Source organism: Trematomus bernacchii, unplaced genomic scaffold (assembly GCF_902827165.1).
Source record: "Trematomus bernacchii unplaced genomic scaffold, fTreBer1.1, whole genome shotgun sequence".
Lineage (NCBI taxonomy): Eukaryota > Metazoa > Chordata > Actinopteri > Perciformes > Nototheniidae > Trematomus > Trematomus bernacchii.
This window is the reverse complement of record NW_022987858.1, coordinates 50384-62096: the sequence shown is the minus strand read 5'-3', so window position 1 is coordinate 62096 and position 11713 is coordinate 50384. Positions and strand designations below refer to the sequence as shown.

Genomic DNA, 11713 nt, shown 5'->3' with positions numbered 1-11713 from the left:
ATATTTCCATCTACAATGCAGAAAAAGGTTAACATTTTACAAAGGCTCAGGGCTTTTTTTATTTTATAAATCTCATTAGGTTGGCTAATCATTTGAGTGCCCCTCCTTTTAAAATAAATATATTGTTCTCAAATATTTTACAATTATCATTCATCACAATTGTTGTCTATACTTTTAGTTAGCAGGAGATCATTTTTATAGATATATAAAAGCACAATACTGATCTTTGTTCAACTTCAAGTCATGAAAGAAATAGTTTTCATTGAGAATTAAAAGGTGAGTCATTTCTAAACAAATGATAATTTGGGGGAAGGTAGTATTCCTTTATCAGATGTCCTGTCCTATTCAAATATGTTATTTGTATATCTTTGACCTAATGGAAACTCAAGGTAAGGGAAAAAGGTACATTTTTCAGTTCATTCAAGTTGTATTCAGTGTGAGAAAATATCCACACACACCTGAATATTAGTTGTGTTGCTATGATGTCCTCTTTTAACTGCATAAACACGTGCCATGCAGGCCATCCCTATTGATTTTATATTCATGGCCAGAAAGTATGTAAACTATGCTACATTCAACTGCAGGCATTAGTGCCCAGAAAAGAAGATCAGATCAGAATTGTCTTTTCAAATCAGGCTCAACATAAATAATTGCCATAGTTGTAATACCAGACAGATCACCAATAACTTTTAAATCTGGTGGTGTATGTAATTTCAGAATTTATATCATGTGCAGAGCTCACTGTAAAATGGAAAGTGAAAGAAAAATTCAGCGGCTATACTCCAACTCACATGGCCATTAAAGGTTACATTATAATTGACAGTATCTTTCAATGACAAAAGTCACACATAATTAGTAAAATTCTACTGATAGGACAGATGGACACAGTTGAGGACAGTAGGACCTTCATATGAAGTAAAGATACTCGTTTTATACTCCACAGGAGTTAACAGTTTTATTTATACAGAGATTATAGACAACTTTAATCTGCATATGGATGTCGTCCACCTGGGCCCTCTGTTCAGTCTCCCCAATCTTAGACTGGACTTCCTGTTGAGAAAATGTTTAGCAACGTTAGTCTTATGGCAAGTTTTGAAAAAACTTCAAGACAAATACCATAAATAAATAAATACTCATTAACCTTGGTCAGCAATGGAAACATCTGATGCATTGTGGGCATTTTGTTGCGATGGATCCATTATGATCAGGGGTCCCAACACAGAAGTGTGCATGAAGCCGTTGGATTCTGAGGTGGAAAAAAACAACAATAACTTCATAATGAAAAAGACTATACACTATATAATAAAAGCATACAAGTTAGCATAAAAGCGATACCCCATTCGTCTCTTCTCTTGGAGCGAGTGTTGCAGGTCCTAGAACAGCAGTCACACATGGAGCTCTGCATGGGGTCATCCAGGAGTTCCCATCTGAGGAAGCAGCAATCGTTAAGGCTCAAATACATCAGCATGGCTTTAAAACATTTTGTATACACAGAAGAAAAAAGCTGTTATAAAAATGGTATGATGTTTCTATAAAAAACTAAAAAACTGGTCAAATTATAAATATCAAGTTAATGACCAAAAGATATATTTCCATCTACAATGCAGAAAAAGGTTAACATTTTACAAAGGCTCAGGGCTTTTTTTATTTTATAAATCTCATTAGGTTGGCTAATCATTTGAGTGCCCCTCCTTTTAAAATAAATATATTGTTCTCAAATATTTTACAATTATCATTCATCACAATTGTTGTCTATACTTTTAGTTAGCAGGAGATCATTTTTTATAGATATATAAAAGCACAATACTGATCAAAGTACATGCATTGATGTACTTCAAGTTGGATATGTTATGCTAAAATAAGCTAGCATCCTTGGCTAATGGTGCATACTTGTTGCACATGGCATCAGTTTCATTCATCATATTAAACTGCTGGCAAGAACATTTTCACATACTTCCAACATATCACAATTCCCTTACCGCTCATTTCCCTTTACATAGTGGCAAGCTTTCTTGCTCTCACTTAGAACTTCAGGATCCCATGCGAGCAGTTTGCAGTGAATGTACACCTGAGGAGCACATGAAACATACATGTTTGCTAGGAACCAAATATTCTTTAGAGCACTTTACATTTACCCCCTCACCTCGTCGCCGAGACCAAACTTGAAGGACTGCAGGTAGAGGATGATTGCAGACGAGTGGTAGCGAGGGAGAAACCTGGAGTTTCCCTTCACACTGTCCAGGAGACACCTGAAGAAATTCAGATAAGCGATAAGGACTAAACTCCAGAAAACAATGAAAGAAATCAGAGACTGGATCTCACCCCTTATTTGTAATGATGGGGTACACATTGCTGTTAGCCTGCAGCTCAGGCGTAGTGGCTGCCACACATTCCTCCATGAGCAGCAGCAATGGCTGATGGGACTTCTGCTCCACTGTTGCCCATATTGGCATGAAGGAGCCCAGGGGGATGACATTTGTCTCCGCTACCCGTTATTTTTTCTGAAAAGGGGAAAAGTAAAAACGGCTTAGTGTGCATTTTTTGAGTGTTTTGCCTTTGGGAGCATGAGCCCTCACCATTTAGGAGCAGCATGTGGACCCTTACGCAAAGAAAATATATTTCCCCATATATTAACTGTCAATATATTGCATTATTTTGTTTTCTGATTTACTGGTTAATTGAAAAGATTTAATAAAGGAAATCTTGCTGTTGGCTACACCAAGTGATACTGATTAATAATCAACATGAAAAACATATTTATTCATATCTACAAAATATATTGAAAATATATTGAAGATATATAGAATAATATATTGTGTTAATATATTACAATATATATATATTGAATAATATATTGTGATAATATATTGTAATATATGGGATAATACATCAGTAATTGCCGCTTTCCATATATTGAGTAATATATGTAAATATATATAATATATTGGTTGTGTATATATGTGAACATACATTTACTATATATTAACATTTATATGGGGACATGTACTATATATATTCACAAATATATGGGGACATGTATGTACTATATATTCAGTTTTATATGGGGACATGTATGTAGAATATATTCACAATTATATGGGGACATGTACTATATATATGCACAAATATATGGGGATATGTATGTACTATATATTCAGATTTATATGGGGACATGTATGTAGAATATATTCACAATTATATGGGGACATGTACTATATATATTCACAAATATATGGGGACATGTATGCGCTATATATTCAGATTTATATGGGGACATGTATGCAGAATATATTCACAATTATATGGGGACATGTACTATATATATTCACAATTATATGGGGACATGTATGCGCTATATATTCACAATTATATGGGGACATGTATGCACTATATATATTCAGATTTATAAAAGACCATGTACGTACCATATATTCTGAACATGAGTGCAATATATGTTCACAATGAGGAGAAATGCATGTTCTGATAAAAAAAATCTTTCATTTAATTTCAAACCTTTATTTATGCAGGTGAATCCCATTGAGATCATTGATCTCTTTTTCAAGGGTGACCTGCTGCAAGTAGGTTCCACATGAATACATATAAACATAACAGAAAAACAAAAAAGGACATCATACAGCATATTTACAGTGACTACAGTTTACATAGCTAGTAACATTTACAGGTTCCAACAGTTTCCGATTGGATAGCATCTATCCTTGCTTTAAAAACATTTAGTGGAACCAAATTGCTCAGACTGTTCCAAGTTAGCGGAGCTGCGCATCTAAATGCTATCTTCCCTAAGACAGTCCTAGCAGTTGGCACATTTAATAAAACCACAGCATTCGATCTCAGGCAGTAGCCACTTACAATTCGCCGTGAGATCAGGGAGCAGATGTAGGAAGGAAGTTTCCCTAACATGGCTTTGTATATAAAAATGTACCAGTGACTGAGCCTCCGTACAGTTAGTGAAGGCAAACCTGCCCTTGCATACAGGGTACAGTGATGGGTTAATACTTTACAGTTTGTCACAAATCTCAGTGCACTGTGATAGGCGGCATCTAACTTGACCAGGCAATTGGCAGGTGCATTCATATAGATCAGATCACCATAGTCCAGCACAGGTCAAAAGGTCACAGTGACTAGCCTTTTTCTGGCCTCAAGTGGGAAACAGGACTTGTTCCTGGAAAAGAAACCTAGTCTAACCCTCAGTTTTTTAAGCAGGTTATTGACATGAAGTTTAAAAGTGAGACAATCATCAAGCCAGATACCAAGGTATTTGTAACAGGCAACCACTTCAAGTTTTATTCCTTGTGTAATTAAAATATCTAAAACAGGCTCTGGTGTCTTTTTTAGTTTTTGAAAAGAGCATTACCTTGGTTTTATCAACATTTAAAAGAAGCTTAAGCGCTGAGAGCTGAGTCTGAATAATGAGAAGCTTAATTTGTTTTTTTCTATCAATGTGTAACAGTTATCAAAATACTCATTAAAAGAAGGACAAGGAAAGAATAAAAGAAAAGGCCTAAACAACACATTATGTAATGACTCAAGAACATTTTTATGTAATTATGTAATAAAACCCACATTTTGTAATAATCTGCTGCATTCTGTAACAGCCTGAACGCAATATAAAATAAATGTCCCTGCATTTTGTAATAAATTATTACATTTTGCAATGGTTATTACAAAATGCGTGAGTTGCCCTTTTAAAAAAACTGTAATATTCATTATGTAACCATAACCAAACTGTAAATATATCCCAAAATTGATGTTGATATACATGTTGGCTAATGAATATGGTAACACTTGATCTAGTTTTGGCCAATGAAAGATATTCTACTGAAATATTTTTAAATTATGATTAAGGATGATTCATGGTTGAATAAATAAATAAACAGTTGTAATGTTATTGTTTGCAACTCATTTTGTAATAACCACAGCAATATGTAATAATATATTTCAAAATGTGGCGACATGTATTACATATTTGCATTGAACTTGTTTACTACATAATGGGCAAATTATTACAAAAGGAGGTGTTATTACATAATGAAGGGAAAATGTATTACATTTTGTATAGGTATAGTTAATAAATGATGCATTGTTATTTCATACAGGGCCAAAAAGAGCAGTCTGTTATCCTATTTAACAATCTTGTTTTTTGTTTCACCTGGTGACAACTTTAAACATGAGCTGATCACTCATTAAAACAAGGTCCGGAACAGGGCCAAAAAAACAGTCTTGTACCCTATTTAATCGTCCATCTTGTTTTTTTCGTGCCTTTACTCACAAATTCTTGTGTTAATGGATGTTCTTATATCTGATGTCTTGGTCCCTGGATGGTGGTTTACTACAGCATCTGTGGAACAGAACAATTACAAATAATTAGAAGTTCACAAAAGACAGCAGGAATTATAACAATATCCATAATATCTATATTAAAGCATGGGCTGGCTTGGTGAATAATGTGGGAATACAAATAGTGGAAGAATAGGCTTTGTACATTTTCGTCTGAGTGTGGCGCTACTGGTTGGTATATTTTATGGAATTTGGACCAAGCATCTGCATCTGTGACAGTTCTGTTTAAAACTTTTTTAAATGTAATTGCATTCATCTTTAAAGGTGGGGTAGGTAAGTTTGAGAAACCGGCTCGAGATACACTTTTTGTTATATTCCATGGAATGCTCTTAACATCCTGATAGCAATGAATATCTGAAGTGCTTTGACAAAAAATCCATAAAAAAATATCATCTGTGGAAGCCGTGGTACTGTAAAAAGCACAACCAATCATTTTAGCCGGCCCGGTTGAAATGACTGGATGGCCTACCTGCCTGTCAGCCTTCCATCTGTGCACAAACTTATCTCGTGCCCTCATTGGTCATGTGCGCGTTCGTGTGTGTTGGAGGAGGGGCTCTGTAAGGAAGTGGCACATTTTTTCCAGCTGTGTATTTTCAAATTCTAGCAATCTCGAGCTGGTTTCTCAAAAATTACCTACCCCACCTTTAAAAGACTACTTTTATTGAATGAGAGTTTTACCTAGCACAATGAGCCTGGGGTGGTGGGAAGGGAGAACTGGGCCTCGGCAGGAGTGGTAGTCGCCTATGAGTATTAGAATTTAGATGAACAAAGGCATAGAAAAACCCTGAAATATGTACTGACACAAAGCTACAACCCTTGATTTTGTAAGTAGTAGTAGTAAATACATACGTATATACAATATACAACAATACGCATAATGCAATTAGCAGTACCAGTAATAAAATAACTGAATAAATAGTAGTAGAACCTTTATTTAGCCAGGAAAATCAATTAAGAACAAATTCTTATTACAATGATGACCTGACAGGAGGCAAAAGGCATCCTGAGGGGATGGGGTTTGGGAGGAAAAAAATAAAAAGACAGACTCCAGGCACTACAGAACCCAGGAGACAACACAATGACACAGAGCAGAGATGACAGGCATAGCAGTTAAACATATAAAATCTCTAAAACAATATTGCTGTGGTTCAATCTGTCATTAAAATAATATAGAACATTCATCCATTCAATCCTTCATGGCAAGGATAACTAAGCTGAATAGTGAATAAAGTGATATGTGAAAAGTAAAATAACAGTGAAATTAAATGACAGTGCGTTCCTTACCACTGCGATCTGGCTCCTCTGTCCTCGTATCTTTTGGGTCTGATTCCTCACTACTGATGTCTGCCTCTGCATGGGCCCTCTCTCCTTATTTATTCTGTCTCAGTCACCACTGCTATCTGGCTCCTCTGTCCTCTTGACTTGTGGTTCTGCAGGCTTAGTTCGACCTATGAATTTCAACAATGCTCCTGTAAAATATATAGATATATAGTATTATGGGTCAACATTAAAATAACATACACTGGAGAGCAAAATGTGAAATGCCATTGACTGTAGGCTACATATTATCCACACAATTGTCAGCAGGGGCAATAACAACTAAAATGTGAACTAACTTGAATGCATTAGTCCACAACACATAGCCTAACGTAGAGTAGAGAATGAATGAATGGTTTCTGCAAAATACACAGAAATAGAAATAAGGTTCAAATTACAATAACTAACCAGACGATGGTTATTAATAATAAGCAACAGCAATACTAATTGTTGCTAAAACACATTAGACACGTTGCAAACACACGGCTAATAAAAGCTAAGTTAGCATCTCATCCACACACTATCATAGCTTAACTTAGCTAACTAGCTAGCATTAGCTCAATTCCTGAACAACATAGAAACTAAAAACGGGACATCAAGACTCATTAACACACTGACTGAGCAGGACACTATGCATACAATCTTATAACATTACCAACACTAAAGATCTGCATATATGCTCACATTCTTCACGAACGCATTCTCTCTGTGACGATGGTAATTATGCATGTGACGATGCGCAATAATGTCCTGAACGCACATGTGTAACCAGCTCGAAGACCCGTAGCTGAACTACTTTAGCTGTCCCTAAATGTGCCTGACTAAAACACGAACGATATAATGCAGATCAAGGAGAACAAGGGGAATTTACAAGACATAGACTAACTGTGGTTACATTACTTAACTAGCTCATCATCGTCACCAGTCAGAAAATGTCCGTTAGCCGTGGGGCTAGTTTTCGCTATGTTAAACTCCATTGACTTATGCTAAAATGTTAGCGATCTAAAGGTCCGCTATTTTTGGCTGTTTTGGGTCGACTTCAGTTGACTGTAACATCGAAAATCTTCGAAATTGAATGTTCACAAAGCTGCGGACCGGTTATACACTCATACACGAGGGAACTAACATAGTTAATGTAGCTGGTGTAGTGCCGAGAGACGGGACATACGGATTAAGCAACTAGACTACTTATAGTGTACATGCAGAATTATTTCAATTTAAAATAGTTTTAAATGCTCACACACATACCTGACTCTGGTGCTGTATTTTCCTCTCGTTTCTTGCACCTGATGAATGCTTTCTCTTTGACACTCAGCGACAGAATCAACAGACAGAGGCAGCAACGCAGATTTGAATCTGCCAATCAGATCAATCTATTGCTGGAGAGGGGGGGGGGGCTCCCCGAAATCAGCCGGAAGTGGCGCATTCGAATACTGTTTGGGCCGTCTGCCGTGGGTGCGTTCCACTCCAAATAGCCGGTCGGCCGTAATATATGCATAGATATATATGCGTGCATATATTCATATATATATATGCGTGCATATATATATATTTATATATTTATATATATATATGCGTGCATATATATATATATATATATATATATATATATATTTATATATTTATATATATATATGCGTGCATATATATATATATATATATATATATATATATGCGTGCATATATATATTTATATATATATATGCGTGCATATATATATATATATATATATATATATATGCGTGCATATATATATATATATATATATATATATATATATATATATATATTTATATATATATATGCGTGCATATATATATATATATATATATATTTATATATATATATGCGTGCATATATATGAATATATATATATATATATATATATATATGCGTGCATATATGCATATATATATGCGTGCATATATGTGTGTGTCTATATATATTTATAAACTGTATATTATTTTCCATCATTCAATGGACAATTTGTACTTTTTTTATATGTAGGCTACCATCAAACATATGTTCATATATAAAGTGGGTAACTATACAAAACGAAGTGAGATAACTGTTTATGAATATCTGTTCAATTTTATGTAAACTCATGAAAGATAAATGAGTGTTTCAATAAAACTATTACATATAAATGTATAGTGCAGTTTTTGTTTTCATTGCAATATTTTTTTTTTATATGTATCAATATATAGCCATACATGGTCCATGCATATATTGCAATATATTTAAAAATATAAGGACTACTTTCCCATATATGGAAATGTATGATCCAATATATTGTATTATATTTACCAATATATTACAATATATTTTTGTTTCATAAGGGGAACTTCAGCCCTCCTCGGCCTTCGGCAACACCTGACCCCGGGTTCAGGAAAGGAGGAGCCCACTCCTTAGGTCTGAAATATATTAACAACATTTATCCCATATATCAGCTTTAAACTTGAATTTAAATAAGAAAGCAACTCCTACCTTGGATAAACACACTCGATGGGATACACATAAGCTGCAGGACTCGACTTTGGTCTGGGCCTGAAAGTCAGCTCATTTTTGTAGAGGAGATTTTTCCCTTTCACCTGAAGAAAAAAAAGAAGCTCATTATGACATTGAAAAGGCTGAGAGGTATTTTGGTGAAACATGGCAGTTACATTACCAGTCTTTTAAAATTGCAGTCAGCTAGTTTGTAGTTAAACTCAGCTTTCCCCTCTCAGCTGGGCAGAACATTAAACCTAGATGGCTTGCAGTTTCCGAGGAAGTGACGAGCTGCATATTGCCGCAGCCTCGAGGGGATCGTCCATGTGATGTTTATGGAGTCTTTTTCAGTGTACTTTGATTTCTGCAAAAAATCATTATTATATATTTCCCTACATTCCCCAACAAAAGCAGATGTTTACATACATGTGCTAAGCATACCTGCATTGGCAAAAAGAGTCACAACTATCACACCTAGGTAGAGTTGAGTCCCCATGACTGAATGATCTGGATCACACAGGAAGTGGCACAATTTGTAGACTCCCTGCCAAATTAGCTGAACGAGCAACACCTGTGTGAGAGCAGGGCAGCATCTGTCTACTTATACTGGGATGTCATTTCACATACTTGCAATTTCATTGTAGAGTTTTCATTTGGATAATTTCTAGTGCACTTATTCAAGTACATTTTTATTTATCTGCCCAATTGCTTCTTCTTTTTTGTATTATACTGAATTTATGTTTCAACAATTACCTGATTATTTTACATACAACACTATTTATAAAACAATACAACAATTCAGATTAAACTACTTAAAGGCAATTTTCTCAAATCAGCCCAACGATAACAAGCTTCCAAGTCAATATACCTACATGTTAGTAAGTCAGAGATGTGCAATTACATTCAACTTTTTGTTTTAAAACATTTTTTTATAAATGATTATGGGAAGTGCCCTTTTTCTCACTTGAGCTCCCGCCCCCCAAAATGTCTGTGCATGTCCCTGGCAACAGTGGAGCAGAAGTCCCATCAGCCATTGCTGCTGCTCATGGAGGAATGTGTGGCAGCCACTACGCCAACCCTAGCCTCGTCTCAATACCCCTCCTTGACTCCTCCTTTCCCTCACTAGCGTCCCTTCCTTGCGTCTTAGGCTGCGTTTCACTTCGGTTAAATGGATTCCTTGCGTCCCTCAATTGCGTCGTTTCCCTGCGACTAGTCCCTCCCACCAGGGAAGCATGGAGAGACGCAAGGAAACCACGAGAAGCAGGGAAATGAGTTTTAAGAGCAATGGGACGTCCTTTACTCCGGAGCGTCACGTGAAGCGACGTCCGTTTGTGATGACGCTGCACAGCTGATCGTCTGACAGCAGCCAGCTCTGTCCCCGTTATTTTCACAAACACCCCCGCCTCTGTTAGTACACATTTACTGACACAAACATTTGTATCATCTGTTGTAGACCCAAATAAATCAAATCAAATAAGAACTCATTCTCAAACAAGATAAACGCCATTCTTAAAATGTATAAACGAATATTAGTTTGATTAATATTGATTAGAGTGCACAATATAAATAAAAGAATTGAGAGAAGAAAAAGAGATATGTTATCTATCAAAACCCAGTTAGATTAACATTCATTGGATTGCACACTTTGTTTGTGTGGATATGTAGCAAATTAACATGTTAAATAGCACTTAATGACTGACTGAATGGAAATGACAATAAATGAAAATGTAAAACGAAAAAAGCGATCACGAAAATGTTTCCAATAAATGAATGAAATGATTTTTGTCCACTTTGTTGTTCAGATATATCACATATTTGTAACTGAATGATGCATTCATTGAAACAAAACACAGTAAGAACTGAGGAGTGAGTCCCGTGAGTTTCATGTGTTTTCTTCACTCCGCTGGGAAACTGCTCTCATGTCAAGAAGCATCAGATCATTGCATGCGCTGCATCGTCCAATCAGTGAGCGATGCACAGTAAGGGGGCGGGGCGAGTGTCTGAGGATTTCATCGAAGGATGGTCTGGTGGTTCCTCGATTATAGCTCCTCCATTATCGCTCCTCGCTCCTCGATCCTCGGTCCTCCGGCAAAAATAAGGCCATTGGGACGCTACTCAAGATGGCGCAGACAAATCAACTTCCGGTGAGACCGAGACCGAGGAGCGAGGAAATGAAAAATAAGAGAAGTGAAACGCAGCCTTAGCTCCGCCTCCGTAAGATGCAAGCGAGAGACACAAGGAGGTGACGCGAGGACAGAGGAGTCCTCAGGTATTAATTGGGATGTCCTCGTTCACTCAAACGTCACTCTTAAACGACGTCTGTTAATGATGACATGTGCACAGCTGTATCCCCTCTCATTAGCCTCGTCTCAATACCCCTCCTCGACTCCTCCTTTCCCTCACTCGCGTCCCTTCCTTGCGTCTTAGCTCCGCCTCCGTAAGATGCGAGCGAGAGACACGAGGAGGTGACGCGAGGACAGAGGAGTCCTCAGGTATTAATTGGGATGTCCTCGTTCACTCAAACGTCACTCTTAAACTACGTCTGTTAATGATG

General features: G+C 36.5%; 1 pseudogene; it reads right to left on the bottom strand.

The window, feature by feature from the left end:
- Positions 1–901: 901 nt before the first annotated feature.
- On the bottom strand, positions 902–9485 carry LOC117469126 (annotated as a pseudogene).
- Between the last annotated feature and the right edge of the window lie 2228 nt (positions 9486–11713).